Source organism: Varroa jacobsoni, unplaced genomic scaffold (assembly GCF_002532875.2).
Source record: "Varroa jacobsoni isolate VJ856 unplaced genomic scaffold, vjacob_1.0 contig01323, whole genome shotgun sequence".
Classification (NCBI taxonomy): Eukaryota; Metazoa; Arthropoda; class Arachnida; order Mesostigmata; family Varroidae; genus Varroa; species Varroa jacobsoni.
In genome coordinates this window covers 15,814-37,272 of record NW_019214621.1, presented here as the reverse complement: position 1 = coordinate 37,272, position 21,459 = coordinate 15,814, and the positions used below count along the sequence as shown (strand labels likewise).

Genomic DNA, 21,459 nt, shown 5'->3' with positions numbered 1-21,459 from the left:
AGACAAACGGTATTGTTAGTTTATCATACGCATATTTCCATGTTTGCTTCCGTTTGTTGATTTTAACAATTTAAATTAGAGCAAGTATTATTGAACATGCACATTGTTACAGGGCACTTAGACGAAGGTTATGGGTATTTGCCTATATCAATGCTCATAGTAGGCCAGTGATGTTAATGTGAACACATGCTGCGCCGTCAAGTAGTTTATAATGTCGCTAGAAAGGCATTTCTCTATGAACCGTTAAAAGTTACTCTTTTTTTTAAAAAAGTCCCAAAGTAAACGGTGTTGTCGGTACCAAACTGCGTTCGCGTCAAGCATACGTGATTAAGACTGATCTCCTAATAAGATGCTATGTCCGAAGAAGCCTACTCATTCTATATTGGACGGTACCACGTGTAGAAACCTCAACACATACAAGCGACTAGCCAGAATCTAACAGTCAGAACTGCTAGCATACGACTCGACAAATCCAGATTAGTAAAGCCGAAGAAAGCAAATGACGCCTCATCATCGTGTGTTGCTTTTCACAAGGTTGATTGGCCCAATCTAAACGTCTTCGAAATAGCGCTTTCTAGGAAAATCTAAGTTATAGCCAACATACGGAAACAAACCAGGGGTGCGCCGTTCAATGGGAAAATCATGATTATCTTATTTATTCACGTACAGATTTAACTAGCTGACCGTGCGTCAATGTCGTCAATTGAAGAGCGGAAATGATCTTCCTTGGAAACGAGAAGCTTGACATAGAATAAGAGCTCGCTGCCTGAAGCGTTATCATTCCAGCATAGATGCTGACATTCATGTTAGATAGAATCCACTTACTGCACAAATCGACGTCGCCCGATTAACTATAAACCAAACCATTGTCTTAACAGTTTTTTTTATACATACACGCACACATATGTCATTATAAATGAATACTTTTTTTTGTCGAAACGTATTATTATACATAGAATTTTCGCCGTTTTTTTTTTGGCTTTCATTGTGTACCACTTTGAAGAGATCCCTGACGTTCAACATGTAAACTACAGGTGTCTTACCTGGGGACGCCCGGATTCATACAGACATTTTATTAACGACAATGGTTTCGTTTATAGCCGAACGTTTTGCACATTGCTGTCACTAGAGCTGCAGACTCTGCTGATCTCTACGGAACGTTCGGTCAGCGTCTCACAATTCTATCCGTGGGCCGACAGCCGATACAGCTCCTCTGCCCACTACTATTCCACTATTCAGCTTTTGCCTAAGCCTCGACGGCTGAAAGCTGAAGCGCAACCTGGAGAATCGCTTGGTCAGCAACATCGCTGACCCCTTTGGGACAATGTCATGCCAATCAAATTCACTTGTTGATCAATAGCTGGATAGGTCTCCTCAGCAGTAAAAGGCGGATATCCGTGGTAGTCTCTCTTGTGCTCCAGTTGAAAAATCGCTGAGCCACCACACTGCGTTGTTAAGACTCTTTTATAGCGTCTAGCATACGTAAAGCATGCACTGCCTCCCTGTTCATCCTACGAACGCGTTGGACCTGCTATATTCGCTAGCCGTGTTCACTATCCGTCTGTTGGACCTACGTGCGAATCTCTTCCCAACACAGAGAACTGGCTCGATGAATAAGAATAGGTCTCGAGAAAGCCTACGGCTGATACCAACAACTTATCTAGGTTCATCTGCTATGTACATGTTTACATCTGTCTGGTGTGTGTATAAGCTAGCAGAGGATCGCAACGACTATCAATGCAGTAAAAATCTTCAAAGCAGATGTTTTTACCTCGGGTAAATCCGTAGAAAAGGGCGAGTTAGTCATTTGCTATGAAGTTGACGTTAAATTCAGTTCAAGCCATCCTACACGTAGCTCTTATCAGCGTAGAACTGATTTTAAACGGTACGTGTAGCTGTAACCCAGAGACGACGGTTGTGACAGCTTTTTTCCTCGTACAGATAATATTTTGAAGTAAATAAGCGCAGATATACTTATCGAAATTGCAGGACACATCGATACTAGAGAGGAGCGTTTCATTTACGATGTAACTATCACTTGGGCTGTCGTTGAAAATGCCTGTGGACTTGAAAAACTTAGCAACAGGTTGTTGAGGCTGGTTTTAACTTGTAAACTTCACCTATGTTAGATTAGTTGGGGACGTTACTTACGCAAATTGTAGGTCGTTCGTTGAAACGATTAAAACGAGAACCGTATACATACTACGATGCATCATGCAATTTCGAACATGAACTTAAAGTTTGTCAATGACGCCTGTCTGACAATACGATACTTCTTCATTTTCATTTATTCAAATTGCACACATTACTATCAAACGCTCTCCCCATTATCACAGAGTAATTTTTCATTAGTGGATACTGTATGAATGATATTTAGACTTTTTCTTTCTTCGTCAAGCAACCTTGTGATCGCTCGAGAATCCAACCTGCGCCTGGCTTGCCAACAAATGTCAAGGACGCCAAAGTGCGTGATGCTGGGTATAGTTCATTCGAGAGTGAATTCTGTCGTATAAAGACCGTATAAAGTCGTATAAAACTTATAGATAGTTCTTCAGCGATGCCATATCCTTCACATAGACGAAGCCGAAACGGCCGGTAAAACGTCAGACGGAGCGCGCCAGATAAACAGCTGGTGGCGTTAAAAAGAAAATGATCTCGATTGTTTTTTCCGTGTCGGCGATGTTTTGTGCCGTCCCAATTGCTGAACGACTGTTTTCGCTTTGTCCTAATGAAGAAACTGGCCATCTCACAAGTGCAGTTGCATCTTCCTTTTGCAATAGCGGCAATAGTTGCCCCTTTCTGTTACGTTACATTAGCCATTACGTCACCAGCTGTGCCCGTCTCTTCCTTCAGATCTCGCCTCTTCCTCCCATGCTAATACCTTTTGAGGATAGGACGACACGGGAAATTTTCCTTTTGGCGCGGAAGACTGACATCGTTCACAGGTTTTTCTCAGGCAATTCTTTTTGACTCAGAGTTGAACCTGGATGAGAAGTAGAAATGATACGGGTAAGTAACTAGACGAGCTGATTGAGACTTCGTATAACGAAAATTACTACATCGTGGAAATTGAAAAAAACTTCGGACAAACGTTAAGTGCATGGGAGCAATAGAACAGCAGGTATAGGTGGTAGGACGTTCATAAACTGCATGTTTCACCCATCTCAGCCAGCTTGTAATATTCTGGTAGTAGATAGGAGTGTGTGTCTTTCTGTAGATAGATAGGCAAATGTACTGTAAATTATTATGTCATTATTAGTGCGTGATGTGTAAATCTCGACCATGTGTAGCACGAATGCCATCAAGGACTGAATATATTTAACATAGTGTAAATATCTCATATATTATTTTTCTACGATGCCCAACGGAAGACAGTTGAAGAGGCAGGGGGAGCTCTACTTGTGTACTTAAGGCATATACTAGGTATAAAACGATACAGCTAAATATTTAGGAGCTCTGAGCTCGAACAGCGGATTATACTCGACTGTAGACTAACCGGTACGATAGTTCAAAATATCTAAAAAGCGAGCCGCTTTTTTCGCCGACTACAGTTGAACCGCGAATTTGTCTGAACGTCGACCGCTTTGAAGAGCAGTTGGTCCGAGGCCATCTTCAATTGCGCCTCCTAGGTCTTTCGCAGCTTTGAAGAGAATTAGCCTAGGCCATTTAGTTTTTTAGCTCATTGACGATGGCTGCCTAGATTGGAGCGCTAATTAAGCGATTCAATTTGAAAAAACGAAGCACGAAAATACTTGTTTTTGTTCCATACATAGCGTAACGTGAGAGGAGATATTGTCACTCGAGCATTACAGCGAAAACTCTCGGTAAGGATATCAGCTTCGCTAAGCTGTATCGACAGACTTTTTGAGTAGGCTGAAACAATGAGTCAACAAATAATATATAGAATTGTTTAAATAGTTGTATAAATTATTCCTCGTACGAGCACGCCGTAGTAATTTTCCGTGGCTACATTCATTGTTACCTCCTCAATGGCAAATGTGAGAGATGTCAAAGTTTTAAGCGGCTAGTATTGACTAAGCACTGATCTACAGAAAATATACGAATACATTTTGCGCCGTGTCACGGCTGCTTGATTAGCACACATTCAACAGTGTAAGTACCATGAAAAAAGCTTCCTTTTGTCGTTTACTAAAGCTTTTCGTAGCAGTGCGGTACACTTCTTCATTCCCTAAAAATTTCTATTGAAGCCTCGGTTTTGTGTTAGCAGCCATAAAGCAAGCACTGTTCTCTCCGTTGGAGAGGCTAAAATGGTCAGATCCGCTTTCCATAGAATGTACCCAAGCTTCCAACGAGATGCGACCAGCATGATGGTCCGCAGATGATGAAGAGTCAAACTTTTCTTGGGGAACGCAACATAAGCCCTTTGTTTGTTCGAGTCTATGCCGGCTGAGTTCGCTGTGCTCTCTCGATTCCTGCACCAGTACAGTTTTCTCGCGTGTCCGTTTCCAGGCTGCACCACGTCCCTCGTGGGGTTAAATGTGTCACGCTTAAAGTAGGTACATCGGTTAAGGTGCATAACCTTTCTTGCCCCGATCAGCATCCAGTAGCTATCTGCTGGATGCTTTTAGGCACGTATCATACTACCGCCACGCCGTAAGGCCCTCGTTCGGGCAGGGCATATGAATGTGCGCGCCAGTGGGCCGTGCAAATGGATCTCCGACACGCTGCTCCACTCTCAAGGAATGCGATCAATAGCTAAAGGCGTGGACACGTCCTGTAGCAGGATATCAAAATGACTGTAGCTAGATGGTTGCGTGTGGAAAGCCTTCGACCTTTCGAACTTCAGGTATGATTGGGCCCCGTGAGGGGCTTCGTTTCTATGCGAATCCTGCCGTAACCCTAACTCAGCTGCCCCTAGAGGTGACGGTGTGTCGTAGCTAATGGCACAAGTCTATGCAACCACAGACAGTATATACATTATAGCACAAGAATCCTAGTCGCTTGCTCAATGGTTAAGCATTCGTACTGCTTATGGTGGTCATTTCTCGCAACTCCAGAATAGTAATTGACAGTCCCGTTGTGCAGATTCATAAGATTCCTCGTTTTATATACAATTCTATTTAAAAGGACGCAAAGTTGAGCATTTTTCGAACAGTGCGCTTTTCTTAACAGAGAGTAGCACGATATTCGCTATAGTCATATACGTCCATATTGTTAACTTGGCTCGCCAACATTTTTATGGCAGTTTATTCAATCTAATACCATAATATTGAACAGAGGCCTTCATGTCAATAACTAAATGAAGGCAGCCTTTTCTTTATATATTTTCTGTTTTCAAAAAAAAAAGATCGGGTGAGGACGCAAGATGAAATTAAGTTTCTGTTGCTCATTTTTATTAGAATTAAGCAGTGAACAGCTATCGACTCGTCACAATGTTTGCTAGTCTACCTGAATTCTGTCGAACTTTATTGGTCGTCGTCGTTGTTCATTATAAGCAATTTATAATTTAATGCTATACTTATTTATATTGTATATAAAATAATGTAACAGTAATAAAAATTAATTATAAGGGTAAACATAAATTTAATCCTTTTCTATTCTAACAGCTGTAAATTCCAAAATCATCCCTTAGGTTCGTTTCTCTATTAAGATAGGTTACCCTTAACTGCACCCTGACTGCCACCAGCTTTCACTCCTTTTTCCCCAAAGCTCTTAACTGTTCCATCCCATAGATGGATGTGTTTCGACGGATAAAATCGGTAGGACGACGTGCACGCTTTTCGTGAGTCTATTTCGGACCTACGTTGCTCGAGGCCTGCTTTGCATTGTGACGTAATGTTCCTTTTGGCAGCACTTCATACTTGTAACGATTTTGAAGACGATCACAGCAGCCGTAGCTGAAGCATCCCACCAATGAATGGTGCAGGCCAGCTAATAACTGCAGTGGTCGGACGTTGGCCGACTGAAGCGCGCAAGGAGCTTTTTCGCCGGCTAAATGATCAAGTCAGATCTTGTCAAGACGCTTAATACTACTTCCACCGCTATTACCATTACCCGTAATGCTCGTCGACCGCTCTAAAGTGACTGCAGGCAGTTAGCAGACGCAAGCGCGAAGAAAGCAGGCTAGATCGCTCCGAGCATCGGGGAAGCCCCAAAACTCAACAGCCCCACCCGGTTTGCACCGCTTTGCCATGCAATGATCTAGTAGTCGAATGCCGTTGGCAAATTGCCACATTGCCTCTAGCAGTGGACGCCAGGGTTGGTCTTCTATGCAGACGCTCGTAGGATCAAAGCGGGGTTAGCAGCCTACGTATCCTGTTGAACAGGGCCGCATATGTTTATGCAAATAACATGGATCGACGGTATACGAAATGTGTGTATTGTATGTAGCTCTAAAAGTGTCAGAATTTTTTTCTACAAACAAAACTGTTAAAATAACAAGAGTAAATTTAGAAGATGTTTCCTACCTATTGTGTATTGGCAATGTTTATTTGGCGCAGCGAATCATTTACAAGGTCCTATATCGGCTAAGATAGAAATCACGTGCGAACGGTCTGACCCTAAAGATACAATATCGGTGAGATCATTTGAATGACTCTGACATTATAGCAAGGATGACGGCACGTAAATCATACCATTTAACGACGGTTTTCAAACTATTACATAATTTGGTATTAGCAGGGTTAGCCCGCCCCGATACGCACTTGAATTGCTTGTGTTAGGAACTCAAACGAGGCCTGGTCTTCAGTAAGTCTACACTGGCAATCATTTTTTCCAGTAGTTAATATAACAAATTAACCGTAACGCTTGCCTCGCACACATTTTTATAATAAAATGAGTGTTGAAATTACCTTTCAGCCCGATCGTTCGCACTGAGTACGTGCGTACGCAAGCGAACTTCATTTTCAACAGGTATACAAACTGTGAAGCTCTCCATAATATCCCTCGGTTGACGTGCCAATCAGCAGTCTCTAATTGGCTGACACTTGCGTTTATTAAAGCGAAGATCTTTGGCTGGTTTTCCTAGAGCACTTTCTGATGTTACGTTTATTAGCGGTATGATCGAAAACCCGAACGAAATCAGTCCCGAGGCTCTTACAACGGTCTCCAGATGTTCAATGCTATAATTCCGTTGGATACCATATCGACCCGGTGGCTGGTCTTCTCTTTTATGGAAAACGATGCGTTCTATTGTAGTTCCCGTTTTATCATAACCAGCAGACGAATTTATAGCAAGGGTATTACTGCAAAAATTACAGTTAGTGGACACATTAACTACCATGAAGTTTACTCTAAACGAACCTGCACATTGTTTCTACTTAATATATGCGTGTCAGATATGACCATTCATGGAAAACTATGAGCGAACAAATGATTCTCTAGCTATCTTATCAGCGCTTGGAGTCAAAAACAAACACGAATTTCATGTACTTAGCTAACTAACCTTTAAAGCCGACCTTAACCTGTTCTGTTTGAACGATCTGCTAAAGAAAATAATTGATATATTTGCCACGACTTATAAGCAAAACTATCGTGTTGATCGAATCTATAACAGTTAGACTACGCATAGCCGTGCCAAAAGCAGTGCGTTCACATCTCTGAACCCGCAGACGGGTTATAATCGATTTACGCTCATTAGCAAACGGAACGTTTCCATTATAACGTTGCCAGCGTCCTCTCGCAACCTACGCTTGTAGTCAGTATTATTTATGAATGGACAACCAGCTTTTTGTCACGTTATATAATCCACGTTTGACAGACCAGGTAACACAGTCAATATTACAAACCTCATTGTTTTTTGACGGATTGAGCCATCAGTAAACTCAGTTTCTTACAGATTCAGAATCCCGAATAAGGATCGCGCTCGTTCCAGTTTAGCTTTCGTGAGCAGCAAATGGTGACCTGCTGCGAGGTCGCATGAAGAGACAATCATCCGGCGATTTCCTGACTCCGCCAGAACTGCCATATCATGTGTGCAGATCTTACTCTATTGTTATAACTGGTCACTGACGAAAATGGAGCTTTGCTCCGCCTAAGAAATGAGGCGGGCCTGGTGCCGACATCATCATCCCTTAAGGGGTAAGTAAGTGACTGAAATGAAGTTTGAGAGTAACGTATGCCTCTGACATTGTGTGCGGGCATAACATAGGTTTCGGTGTTCCGCAGTGCTCTGGGATAGTTGCTAGTCGCGAATGGGACGTTAGAGGGAAGGTTGTGTTTAACGAGGCTCATCAGCTGTGTACTATGCTATAGATGATGACTGTGGTATAAAACGTTTGTCTTTCTTAGGCTGTAGCTCTCCCAGCAGCCGTTGGCTCTCCAACCTAGTAGATGCGGTGGGTTAGGTAGTAAGTACTAATTATAAAGAACGGCTACGGCGACAGTGGCTGTCGCAGTACCTTGAAGGACCGCTTCTTTGCTTGACCAGTTGTCGTCTTGCCTCGTTTTGGGTCAGCTAATTTAAGGGACAGCGTAGTTGAAAATCCAGTCACCATTCATACAGGTGTCTATAGTAAAAGTATCTATCGTAGCCCAGTTAAAAATAGATGTAAAATCTTGCGATATCAATAAACGACAAGAATAGTCCTGACAAAGCATACAAGGAACTTCACAACGATACCAATAGCGTTCTTCCTACAAGCCAAAACTAGTTTACACTATGTGATATTTGTCTAGAGCCGACTAAGCTACACAACGTGTACACATGTTTATGTGAAAATGTATGCATTAGAAGCTGACTCCTTTTTCTCCCGAGTCAAAGCGAAGGACACACTGATTCGAAAGCTAACGAGTTCGATGGTAAGATAGCAATTTGTTGACTGCGTAGCACCTTTATACCATCTAAGAGAGTTTCTTTTCAAGTCCTCGAACGAGATAGGTAGATTTTGGCGCCTACAAGACGTTCATCGTAGGAAAAAAAAGGGCCGTGCAAAGTACAGATATGCACCTAAAATGTTGTTTCGTACTTCTACGGGCTTTTTCCCCTTTCCAAAATTTGTGCTCCTTAAGCCATGAGCGTTTCCTTGGTTGTTCGCTTAGCGTCAACCTCATTGGCAATTTATAACTGACAGGAGCGAATATGATAGGTGGAGGTTTTTACACAAAGAGAATATCCCACGCTATCGAGTTCTACACTACCCAGCTAGAAAAAAAAAGATGATAGCAATAAAAATTTTTTACTTAGGACCTGCTAAATACGAACAGGCAGGAGTACATCTCTCGTGCTGGTCCTATTATACTACTGGCTGACTCGCTGGACAGACGGACGGTAGCTTGAACGGCAACAAAAAATTAGATATAGCTGTGATTAACGCTCTCGCCATTAGTTGTACCGAAGGCTGGAAGTTGAGAGAGATATAGAGGAGTTGAGCCACCGTTGTCGTCACCGGAAGGGAGCAGTTCTTGTTCGTCACTTTGTAAGAACAAAAGGCAAAGCTACGCGCCAGCAATGTAGTAGGTAATAGGTGCCACGATTGCCGCATGGGCATTAAAGGTAAACGATGTCGGCAACTTCGTTAAATGCCACGTTGTTTTTTTACCTTCAACAGGAGCGTGGGAAACCAGTACGTGTAAGTTTTCTTCCAAATCATCTAGCCAATGCTGTCTTCTATACAGCTGCTTTGTCAGATATTTACTTAAAGAAGGTTATGAGAGGTGTTCTTCTAAACCGATTTTTTACGGATTTTTCTTGTCAAAAAAAAAAAAACGCGTTCATTGATTTCGTTTCACAAGGATAGAGATTTCACAGTGCTAATACACCTGACATATTCGAGAAATCTATCTGAAGAGAATAATACCTTGCAAGTTGCAACGTGCGCATGTGTAAGAGCATACGAACGTATAATAGATTTAGCATGCTGAAATGTGCGGAAGTTCATGAGCAGAACATCGTTTTGAGGTGGGGTGTTCGAGACAGATATCTCAAGCTGGGTTGCGTCGATCTGTAGCTCCGCTACAGCCCCTCAACAACGGACTGAAGATTCCCCTGGGAATCTAATGGCGGCAGCCAGACCAAGCACCTGACATGAAACTATTAAACACAGAGAGTGTTCTGCGTACGATGTCCATTACAAATGGCCCTCTAGGGTTAAGACAGTATCGCGCGGTCCTGTGGACTCGAGGGCGGGATGAAAAAGACCATACGAACAAGATAAAAACCACATACTTATAAATGATAGGTCTAGGAGATCGGCCACAAATTGGGTCAGAGATAGAAAAAATGCATGGCAAGACGAAAAATAAGCGGGAAAAAGCCTAGTAAAAAATTTGTTGTTGTTGTTGTCGTTGTTTGTTTAATTAAGCTGACGCTTTAACGAAAATGGATATGAGGTCCATAAAACAGTATGCTCTAAAATAAAGTAAATTTCTTACAATCACTTTAATAGTTCCGAATTGTGACATTTTTAAAGTGTATAAAACAAGAAATTCCCATACGATACTGACGTGATAAATACGCAATACGGCGTTTTGCCCTACATAGGAATTAATATAAGCAAATAGTTCGGTGCACATCGTTACATTGAGCCCGGAATTTACTTGTTAAATCATTTGTTTGTTAAATAAAATCTGATTGTTGGGTGAACTTGAAACTCAAGTTATTGAACTTCCCAATCGTCGCCTACATACTGCACATTTCCGACATTTCTCGATAAACAAAAAACGATCAAGGGGATATTTTGCAACATTTCCGTCAAGGACATCGAATGATGCACAAACCCCTCTTGAGAAACGGGAACGTCTTGGCTAAACTGTATCTAATAACAATTGCACATTATGGATGAATAATGATAATTAATGGACTCCGTCACATGACAAAGAGATAAAATTTCGAGCAGATCGCTTGACGCACAAACGTAGTACATTCACACGAACAGTGGTCAATGTCATTGGGGTTACCAGCTTGTTCTTCATTGACTGGACAATAGGCGCAGATCGGCGCGTCCATCGACATTCAGTTCAAGGGTTAATGTTATCTAATACGTTGATTCTACTGGCTACCTGACCAACGTGATCCCAATGCATAATGGGGCAGAAAAGTTTGGGAATGGCTGCTCGAATACTCGACGTACCCTAAGGGTTCTGCGGAAATGCAGGTTAGTAGGTTTTACCGTTGGCAGTAGCAACTGACGAACATGATCCGGGACACAAATCTAAGGTAAAACCCTTAGAATATTATGTACTTTCGTGTCTGTTTCGTTTTGCGGTGGTCCAGTGTGAAGAAAGAATCCTAGGAAAATAAGAAAAGTTTACCCAACTAAGACCAAAGATATAGTAAACATTCGGCGTAGCTACAGATTGCATCTGTAGTGCCATGCAACGGCGCGGAACTTAATGGTTTAGAGTGATAGAATAACTTTTTCAAACAGAAAAAGTTTTTCAAAAGGCAAAAAAGATCAAATAGAATAAGTAAATATCGAAGTATTCCATGTGTTACCAACCAAAGTAGGGGCAAAAGGAGCAGCAATGCGTCGTGTATGCCTACCCTACAGTCTACTTTGCCCCTATCATGGGTCATAACATCAAACAACTAAAGCATCAGGCCATCTTTTCGTAACTTGTTGATTCGGTAACTAAATTCGTTCGAACTGAAAATGTGTTGTTCGAGTTTGCAAAAGCACTAGTTACTTATAGATCTATATGAGGCTTAGGCTATACTGGGCAATACGCTTTTTAGATTCTGCCTATATATTCAAAATGCAGCGTTGATACGTTCGATTTTGAGCTCTTTTTTTTGTTTATTGATCCTCGTATGTGAAGTTTTTCGCCATCGACAGTTTAAACTTTTATCGTACGCACGGCTTGGTATGTTACGGTGGCTCTCACAAAGAGCCATAGTGGTTTAAGGAAGTGCACGAAAGGCCCAATAATTAATTGGTGTCGTTTCAACCTATACGTATCCCGGGGGGCAGATGATTGATTGTCAAAGTCGAAAAAATTCAACAAACGGCAGAATGCTGGCCAACCAAGCTCGTAATTTCAGAGGTGCCAGGTTGGGGATATTTTTCGGAGTAGAATGGATCAGTAGCCTATCATTAGCATGCCGTGTTCATGTTGAAACTCTTTAGCCTTCAGATTTGAATAGCTGTATGTAACGTGCGTATTCGCCCATGTATTTGCCTGAACACCTGCTACCCAGACAAGTTTGAGAGTCTACTCTTGCTTAGGCGTCTATTTTCTTTACCTATTTGTGTTAAGATCATTTTGTTCTACAGAAGCCCTGGGATTGAAATGGGCTAACTAATAATGATTGACTCATAAACCAATGTAAAGTTGTGACGGTCTCTCGAACTTTCGACGTCTGGAAGTCCCATCGAATTGAAAGAATGCATTATTTGTTTAAGCTTTGGCTACCCGTCGTTCTTTCCTCGTCTTCGCAAACTTTTGCAGCATTCGCCAGAAGCATCCCCGTTTTCTTTTAGGGCGTCATCATATATCTCAGGGGAGTTATTCATCTTCGAGTAGCTACGACAACGCCAATGACAGTGGCTCGACTACCGTTGACGACGATTCAACCGCTGTTACTGCTACGGATGCTGGCAGCTTCCATGACCCTATCCTACAACAATAACGCCAAAGAAAGAGAATGAAAAACCAAGAGTGGCCTCTTAGTCCGGAGACGCGTTTCTCTTGTCGTTCGTTCCTATTACGCAATGAGACACTGACATAGAGGGCTAGTCATAGCAGAACAGTTAGCACAGCCATTGAAAACCACTGTCTTCGTTTCGTCTCTTTCCGAGGCACACTTGTGCAAGTGTGCCCCGTTTCTCGGTTCTTCTTTTTCTTCGCCATGTTCCGTTTCTTACTACTGATGAAAGTGGTAACGGTAGCAGTTCTCAAACGATATTCGCCGTTTCCATCTTCAGTTTCATCTCTTTTTCGAGGCCACCATCTTTTTAGGGCTTTTGCCCAGTACTAACCCGTTCAAAAAATTCCCCGGCTTTTCCCTGTGTCTCTTCTTTTCCACTTGCCTCAATGTCAAAGGCGCGCTTTTCCTCGTCCTCCGCCAAAAAATGTCAACCCACAAACGTAGCAAAACAACGGAAGGGTCTAGAACGAACCGACATTCGAAGGCTCAAATCTCGCTGGTGCTGTCAAATTTCTCCAGATGAAATTTTATTTTTTATTAGCCACGGCAGCAGATCCCAAAACACAAAATTGAGAGAGATGGGACTTGCGAGCCCTACGGAGCCGAAGGCCGTCTGTTATTGTACCCTATGACTCTCTATAGGGAACAACGACGACGGGCGAGTTCTGTTAGCCAACACCAGCGCCTACTAGCGGTTGTGCTACATATCCGTAGCTCTCTATAGCGTTGTAGAACTCATCTTTGTGACGTGTTCGTCAGGCTAGCGACTTTGGCAGCGCTCCGATACAGAAGCGGATGACATCAATTTGGCTCTTGGCCCAGTAGAGACAAAAGTTCCCTGTATTGTCGTTGTCAGTGGCAGACGATCATAAAGCTCAAAGGCAAAGAGCGCTACTGATGGCGAGGACAGCAACGTAAAATTATGACCATAAAAAGTATAGAGGACCCTATGACGAAACCGACATAGGCAAAACTCAAGCAAGGTTCTCATTCTGCAAGCGCCCGCCCAGCGTTACGCGCGGCGAGGAGCACACGAATTGACGCGCTTGTACGGCCGTGGTCGTCGTAGAAACAAACATAATACGTCAATGAGGAATAAGGAATGAAAGGCAATGGTAGGATTACTCAGCCGACGGCGCAATCAAACATTTCGTTTTCATTGCGTTTTTATAGTCTGATCTTAGTGTAAACGGCTGGCCTAGTCATATAGTACATTACGTTGGCCTAGCTCACAGGTTAGTATTGCTGCTAATTTTTTTAGTTGTTACGTTGGCTTGTCCGAAAGACGACAATAAAACGAAGGGAAGGTAATATACAAATTGCTAGCAATTGTCACAAATGCAAGAGATGGAGTTTTTAACTCAACAAAGAGACTGTAGTATTACTAATATATTATTAAATATGTTGAACCAGACCAGCGTCGAAACTACAATGGTCATGTTGAAAAAATATTTTATAGCTCCATAATACGATCACAGTTCAGCTGAATCTAATAAGCTACTGCCACTGTTTTCCGCTTGTCATACACGCTGCTATATTTCCTTTTTTTTTCAGTATTTTTTTGCAGGCCGAAAAAAACCGCAAATTTCGAAGCAATACAACGTACTACATGGTACTTTTTCCTATTACTGGCTGAATGCCTCGTGTTTTACGTCCTCCACCGCCGTCAAGTTTTGCCACAGACGACTAGCACGTCCCAGCGTGAAACTGTGTTTACGCCCGAACTCAAACCTAGACCACACAATATTCGTAAGATTTGCGAAAAGACTGCCCACCGTGCCACCACGGAACTTGCAAAACAAAGACGACAGCAAACCAATGGCCTTGCGTAGAAAAGCCCATTTACAGCTCACAAAGAGTGAAAAAGTAAACGTCGAAGCTTTGAGTTCGGGGAAACTATCCGCCTTGATGAGATAGAGCCAAATAGTGCATGTCAAAACAGGAAGGGAGGGAGGAACATGAATGAAGGGTTTTGTGTGTGCGAGAGAGAGAGAGAGAGAGAGAGAGAGAGAGAGAGAGGGGAGAAAAAAGAGATTAGCTACACGAATGTCATCTGGAGAATACTCATTGTTAATAACAGAACACCAGGAGTCCAAAAAGCATGTTTAAAGGAAATTAGACCAGGCCTTAACGGTCACTCACCTAAATGGCGCCATCGTGAGTGCGAATCATGAGCTGCTGCTGTCATGGCATACGCGAACAACCATCCACCGCAGCGCAATCGCTTCGTGGCACAAGTGGTGCTGACAAAGGGACACTTAAAAGGACGAAGTGCTTTAGACAACGGCGATTCCGACCAGTACGACTAGATCTTCAGCCCAAAGAACCTCTGATGGATCCTGCTGCCTGTGATTCCTGCAGTAGCAGCTCCTTATCTCGCATTTCTTGGAGCTGACATGGAAAAGCGGGTGTATTCCCATTACTTGCGAAAGTTCTGCTACTTCGGAAGTGCTGTTGGCCATACGCAAAGATGGACGGCAATAGGCCATGTTGAGACGCTTGAAGCCTCGAACTGAAATGTCGTCGAGGACGACCAAATCTATGGCTAGGCTGATGTCGCTCGTTAACGCTCACTGGCGTTAGGTTTCATCTTCACGTGCGGTTCTGTTGTACGCAGCAGTAGTAGCACGGCTAATCATTGAGCTGCTCATTTTTTTCAACGCTTTCCTCTTCAGCACGCAGCGGTGGTCGTCGAACAAAGTCGGCATCCGCAGTCGCAACGGTGGGCTGGTGCTGGTATATATATATACATATATATGGGGTGGGTTGAAGTGATGGAAGAGTATCTTTTGTCCCCTGAGACGCTAACTTCCATTAAACTCTAAAACGAACTCTCCTAATGACACTTGGCTGGTGCGGGGTACTACCTTCGTCGCGACCATCACCACCGACTCACTGCGAAAGACTGCAGGCCCACGCGCAATTGCTCTCTGTATCATGCTGGGGTCTGCTTCCGCTGGCTGACGGCCTGCGAAGGCAGGCGACCATTGCATGGGAGGAAGAACGAGACTGCAAAACAAGGAGAAAGGAAATAAGGGTAAATGGAAAGCGGACGATTGTTCGCTGCTTATACTTGACGATTCCTTAAACGCACTATCTTTCCTAGAGTAGCAGGAAGTCGAGGTACAGTAATTACTCAAGGGTTTGGCGCGGGTTAGGCTGCGTCGAACCGTGTTTTCCTTGCTTTTCCCGCAGGCCTTTGCATAACCGATTCGAGTCAACGGATGAATGGATGAATTAGTTTAACGGGGAAAGCAGCAAGGTTGGCACAAGGAAACAAGGCCGTGCCGGCTTTGGCGTCGATTCGCAAGGCAAAGAAGAACGCCAAGTGAGGCGAAACCCTTTCCTCCGTCCGTTTGTCGTCATCATGGTTGCGGGCTGCTGTACATTATATTCGACCTCGCATTGACGCAAATATGAATTTAATAGCCATCCGGGCATCAACAAGAAACCCTGCACACACCTCAGCCAATCAATTCGATTTCGGAACACTTGGCAGCATCTGTTAGAAGTACACTTAAAGCGTCCGCCGCGACATCCCGGTAAGGGATAAAAGAGAGAGACTGAAACGGCTACGGACAAATGTAATAATGTGCATTGAAAGCAGAGGTCACATCGAAAAATAGCTAACATAGTAGAAATGAAGGTTCGCTAAAATGGGGATTGTATAATGCGTGTACAACAAGGAAAGAAGGTATCGGTTTATGATCGACTATGTACACGCTGTTCGTGTCATAAATGATTCAGCACTATTGTTAATAATAAAAGAAATGGGTATCACTTCGACTACGATATTTAAGATTTAGGATTTTCTGCAATACCTAAAAACACTAAACCACTGCTTACCTTGTAAATTTTCGGTAGCTTCTGTGATTTATAAACAAAAAAATATTTGCATTTGTACGAAAACGATAGGAGTGTAGCCAGCCCATAGTAATTAAAAATTAGGAACTTAGAAAATTAGAAAAAGGTAGAAATTTTGTAAGTTTTTGTGTGCAATGATTTCGCTATCTTTTATGGAAGCAAATGAAAAAACTGGTTCGATGGGCAACTAAACCGTTCAGCATACGCACGCGAAGAGCTAATGAAGGCTGGTAAAAACCATAAATATAGGTTAGGTTAGGTGTCCATATTTACGCGTCTGCTATATGGTTCTCGTTAATGTGCTAGGCGAAGTCGAACTCCTTATGACCTCGTATTTCAGCAGTATCACAATTTTAAAAATGCGCTCCAAGCCGCCATTTAGCAGATGACTGGCGCATTTATTCAACTCATCGTATGCATCGACTAACAAGCTTTGAGATCGAAATCTCGCATTCGATGAGTTCAATGCTTTTCTCGGGACTCTTTCAGACAGGAACGTTTGTCGATGTGTGAGCGCCATTGCGTAACGTTATTTTTACTCGGCCTATTCGCGGCGACGAGCCGAGTCCTACGATTCAACCCCGCTGCCGATCAGTTTAACCCACCTGGAGCTAAGTTTTCGTGCCGTAATAGAATTGCCTTCACATCTTTTTCAATAAGCTTCAAGATTGTAACTCCATGGTTTTCCTAGAGTTCAAAGTTGCTCATTGATTACGCAGCGTCTTCCCTAACAACAACAGCGAATGGGGACAAAAATGTGTTAATCTTTATTGCAGGTACCTTTTTGGGAAATAAATCCAATTGGAACTAGCAACCGCCATTCCTTAAAACGTAAGCCTATATACATTTATGTCTCTACTTTGTAAGTACTCAAAGCGATTCATTCTTTCCTCTTTTCTTTTCACTACAACATGATGGTCTAAACTTTGAAGTATTTTGAACAGTTTATATACAGGCATGGCGGGTGAGGCAGGATGTGAGACTGCAGCATGACTGATGCAAGTCTTCTTCATATTGAAACATCGCGCATATGAATGTATGATCCTGTTTTCCGGAAATAGTCGCCAACAGATGAGGCTGGGCCGATTCTGTATTGTTCATCGAGAAGAACAAACAATTTCTAAGGGCTTTAAAATGGCGTTGGTAATTAAATTGAATAAAGTAGGCCAAATGAATGGCCCCTTATTTTTTGTAGACTAGATAGAGTATTTTAGAAACGTAATGAAATAAAATATATATAAGCTATCCCTAAGGTGTATCCGTAAAGTCGAATACTTCAGGGCTAGAAAAAAACCTAAGACTACTCAGACTTAACAGAGCTTACTAAAACTAGACGAACTCTGTAAAAGTACTCGATTCGGCGCGACGCGACGACCAGTCTCTAGCCCTTTTACACTGTTTTAGCTTAGACATGAATCACCATTTATAAATTGTTTCTTTAAGTAGGCATAGCTCAATCTGAAAATGGAAAGAAAATCTGTTTTTTACTGCTAACCGAGTAGTTTCTAATGATTGTCTGCAACTCCTCTCCGTCAACGCCGTATAAGACAGAACCCGCGTTTTTTTTTGTTAATGTTGATTAGCAACGGTCCGGTAACAATAGCCGCAGCCGTTGTCCATGAACGACTTCTGACAGCAAACGCCTTAAGGACGCTCCAATTTGTGTTCTCTAGAATCAAAAGTAGAATGAAGTGTCTTTCGAGGCAGCGAAAGCGTCAACAACGAACAAAAGCGCAGATTCATGCTTGCGAAACTGAAGTACACGACAGTGACGTTCCAGGGCAAGGCACAGATCGTATGATAACAGTACACAATCTCTAAATGGGTTCCGTCTTTTTACGTATGGTATACTGCTATAGACGTAGCTTAGATTGGTATGACTTTGATGGAATCATGTTGCCGTTCACTACTTCGGCTAGCTCAGAATTGCAGATGGGTCGTTAGACTACTCATACGCTTGGATCGTATGAATATAATATCCATTCGATTTTTTAATGTAATGTCCTACATGGGGCATTGTTCATATCGGTGTACGTCATACCGCTAAAACATGTATCGATACCTTAAATTATTATAACCATCATATTTATACGTGATCTTATGATTGCATTTGAATATTACATGTTTTTTTTTCCGATTCTAACCAAGTTCGATGGGATGGTCCTAATTGACGCAAATGATATATTTAGATGTTTTGTTGTTTTTTGTAGCTCGAACATGCTTTGTCGCCTACGTAGTATTTAAGCTATCGCATTTTACCCGACCCCGCAATCTGACCTGACCGCCCTATAAGTGACATTCCGTCTACTTGTCATCGAACTGAGACAAGCTTTCCTTCTGTTTTTGTAGTAGAAAGACGTAGACTCCTACGACAGCACTTTACCCAGATATCATTCGCTGTGATCGTTACCGCATCCACTAGTACATCCGATGACAAACCCTGTGACGCTCACAATCCGCCACCACATAGACAGTGGCATTGTCTATGCGATGTCTATATATTAAATTAACTTCTTTCATTTGTTTCTTGGCAACACCACAATCCTACTTCTCTGGGAATTCTATGGTTTCGGGACGAAAAAATAACGACAAGTTCGTCCGTTGAAACACAATCAGCATTATTAACGAAGTTCTGCAGGTACCGAAATAGGGAAAAGTCGAATGGTACATACTGTACGGCGGATGCATTGAGATTCCCATGTAGGTCCTTTGAATTTTTGCCGGGTAACTAAAAATGGACCCACTCTGGCGGTATCACGGTAGGAGTCGACAGCTTTCCGGTTCACTAAATCCGGTCGATTTCTTTCAATGGCTTGTTGTTATTATCTTGTTACTTGCTAACAGAAGACTTCCAAATTGTTTTGCCAGGCCGTAGCAAGTTATCATGTACAATTTCTTTCTAATTCTAATAAACAAATTTTCACACACATTTGAAAAACACAGTTTGAACTATTCGATTGCGAAGCATCACACTTCGCTTTCATTGTATTTAATGATTCTGTGTGATCTATTTTTCACAAGTCATAATCAACCGCTTTAGAGACGGACTCATTGCGTTTTAGGTAGATCGAGTAGGTGAGTCGTACGGCACCCGAATATCGGGCTTCGTTTTGTGGCGAGCAGTGGTTTGATAGCAGATACTTAGTTTTTCGGTGATATCATAGTTGCTCACGTATCGGGCTTTTTCAACGTTGACAATAATTTTTTTTTTGTCATTGGTCGATCACTACAAAGAGTATATTTCACATCAAATTGAGAGAACCACCATTTGTTCTAATAACGCATCATAACCGTACGTGGAGCAATTTTTCTACGGTTCTTGGCAATATTGTAAGATGTAGCGGACCGAGGCATTCTATTCATTTTACCACACCTGCTACCGTCAAATCTCATCTTGCCTTCAGGCATGTGACCGCAGTTCACATGTCTGAAGTTAAAAAACAATCACTACCTTCTCGGCAAATCATACGTACGTACAGAGTCGAGCAAAAAGTAAGTTGACCATTTGAAAATCGTTATCATGCTTCCTTTAGAGTATCAACAGGGTGAAACGCAGTAAAAAAACAAAAAAAAAAATTAAGTAAAGACCTCGCGCTGTCTCAAAAAAGTTCTAGTCCATTTTTTATCTAAGCTCGTCAGTGTGATCTGTGTGTATCCGAATCAAAATGTACATAAAATCGCTGTATTTCTGCTCGTGGAGATTGAATAGCGATTCATTCATGCGCCAGTGTATAACAGATACCTAGCTAAACTAGTGTCACCAATATATTTACCTTTATTTGGTAGGGAGCTCGGTAACACGAAGTTTATAAGGCGGCCCAATAACCAGTTAAGAAGTCTTGCTTCCACAACTGCTTCTCCGTTTTCCTCTTTCGCCTATCTATCTATCTATCTATCTATCTCTCTCCCTATCCTATCGTCACCACCCTTCTACGGGTATATCGACCTGTCGTAGGACATGGATCCTGCTCTGTCTCTCGACCGCACTCTACTTACAGTCGTCTGCTAATGATTTACGCTGTTTGATTCAAGCACCTCTGACAACTAGCGAAAAAAACTGTCGAGAAGCAACGCCGTCGCTATCGTTAGGTTTTTACTAGGTTGGCTAGCGGCACCAGCCGAATGGAGCGTGCACAGGCCCTGCCTTTTGCCCAAATATTTGGACGCGGTAACTCGATGCTCGCTTCCAAACGCTCAATGCACTTGGCACTAGTTCTCGCTTTGCGCTAACCTATCATTTTCACGGGGGCGCAGGCACTTCAAAGCAGCGCTGAGACCGGCTTCCGACATGGCCTTGTAGCCCATTGCCGCAGCACGGTTTCTTAGCACCAGTTGGGCCACTCGAAAAGCAGATGATAAGAAGAAAGATGAAAGTGACGGAAGCTTAATGACATAACGCAGAGATACTTACTATCGAAAATCAGACAGGGCACCACCTAGTTCTATGCTACGATTACCGTTATGCAACAACAAACCTTATGAAAATTTAACAAGGAACCTAGTAAGCAAAGCAATGGAACGTATCAAATGAATTCGATTATGTTACGAAACAACAAGCTTATGAATCATCGCATGCTTGAATGTACTCTGTATTAGACTGCAAAGAAATTGTCAAGACAGCGAGACTTTTACGTTTCTCTGCTTATGATTTCTGAGCAAAAATGCTCGAAAGAACGTCTCTGTAGATTGATTTATCGTGTTTGCCAGCGCTTAATGTTATAATACTCGACTTACTCAAGGGGGATGATTATGTATTGAAGATTTAAGAAGGTGGCACTATTTCCTAGAAAAATTCATATGATTATTTTCTATTGCACACGATATGTTTTCTTAGGTCAAGGCTAGATACCGAGGCTGTTTTTATTATTACACAGTATTGTACAGTATTCTATGACTACAAATATGGGCAACTTTATATTGAGATTTATTATTGGACACGCCGGTGGACCAGGTTTGATCTAAATGATTGAAAATTTTTAAAATTTGCAGGTTGTTAGACTGTAGCGTAAGGAATATTAAGCTAGCAAAACTAGGTACACGTTTTGAAG

The 21,459-nt window shown here is 42.4% G+C and overlaps 1 long non-coding RNA gene across 1 annotated transcript; it reads right to left on the bottom strand.

The window, feature by feature from the left end:
- Positions 1–2,273: 2,273 nt before the first annotated feature.
- LOC111271964 (uncharacterized) lies at positions 2,274–20,273 on the bottom strand. Its single transcript, XR_002687246.2, has 3 exons — positions 20,185–20,273; positions 6,813–7,205; positions 2,274–2,983 (listed from the first exon to the last, which is right to left on the bottom strand). It is a non-coding gene; the product is annotated as an uncharacterized LOC111271964 (long non-coding RNA).
- Between the last annotated feature and the right edge of the window lie 1,186 nt (positions 20,274–21,459).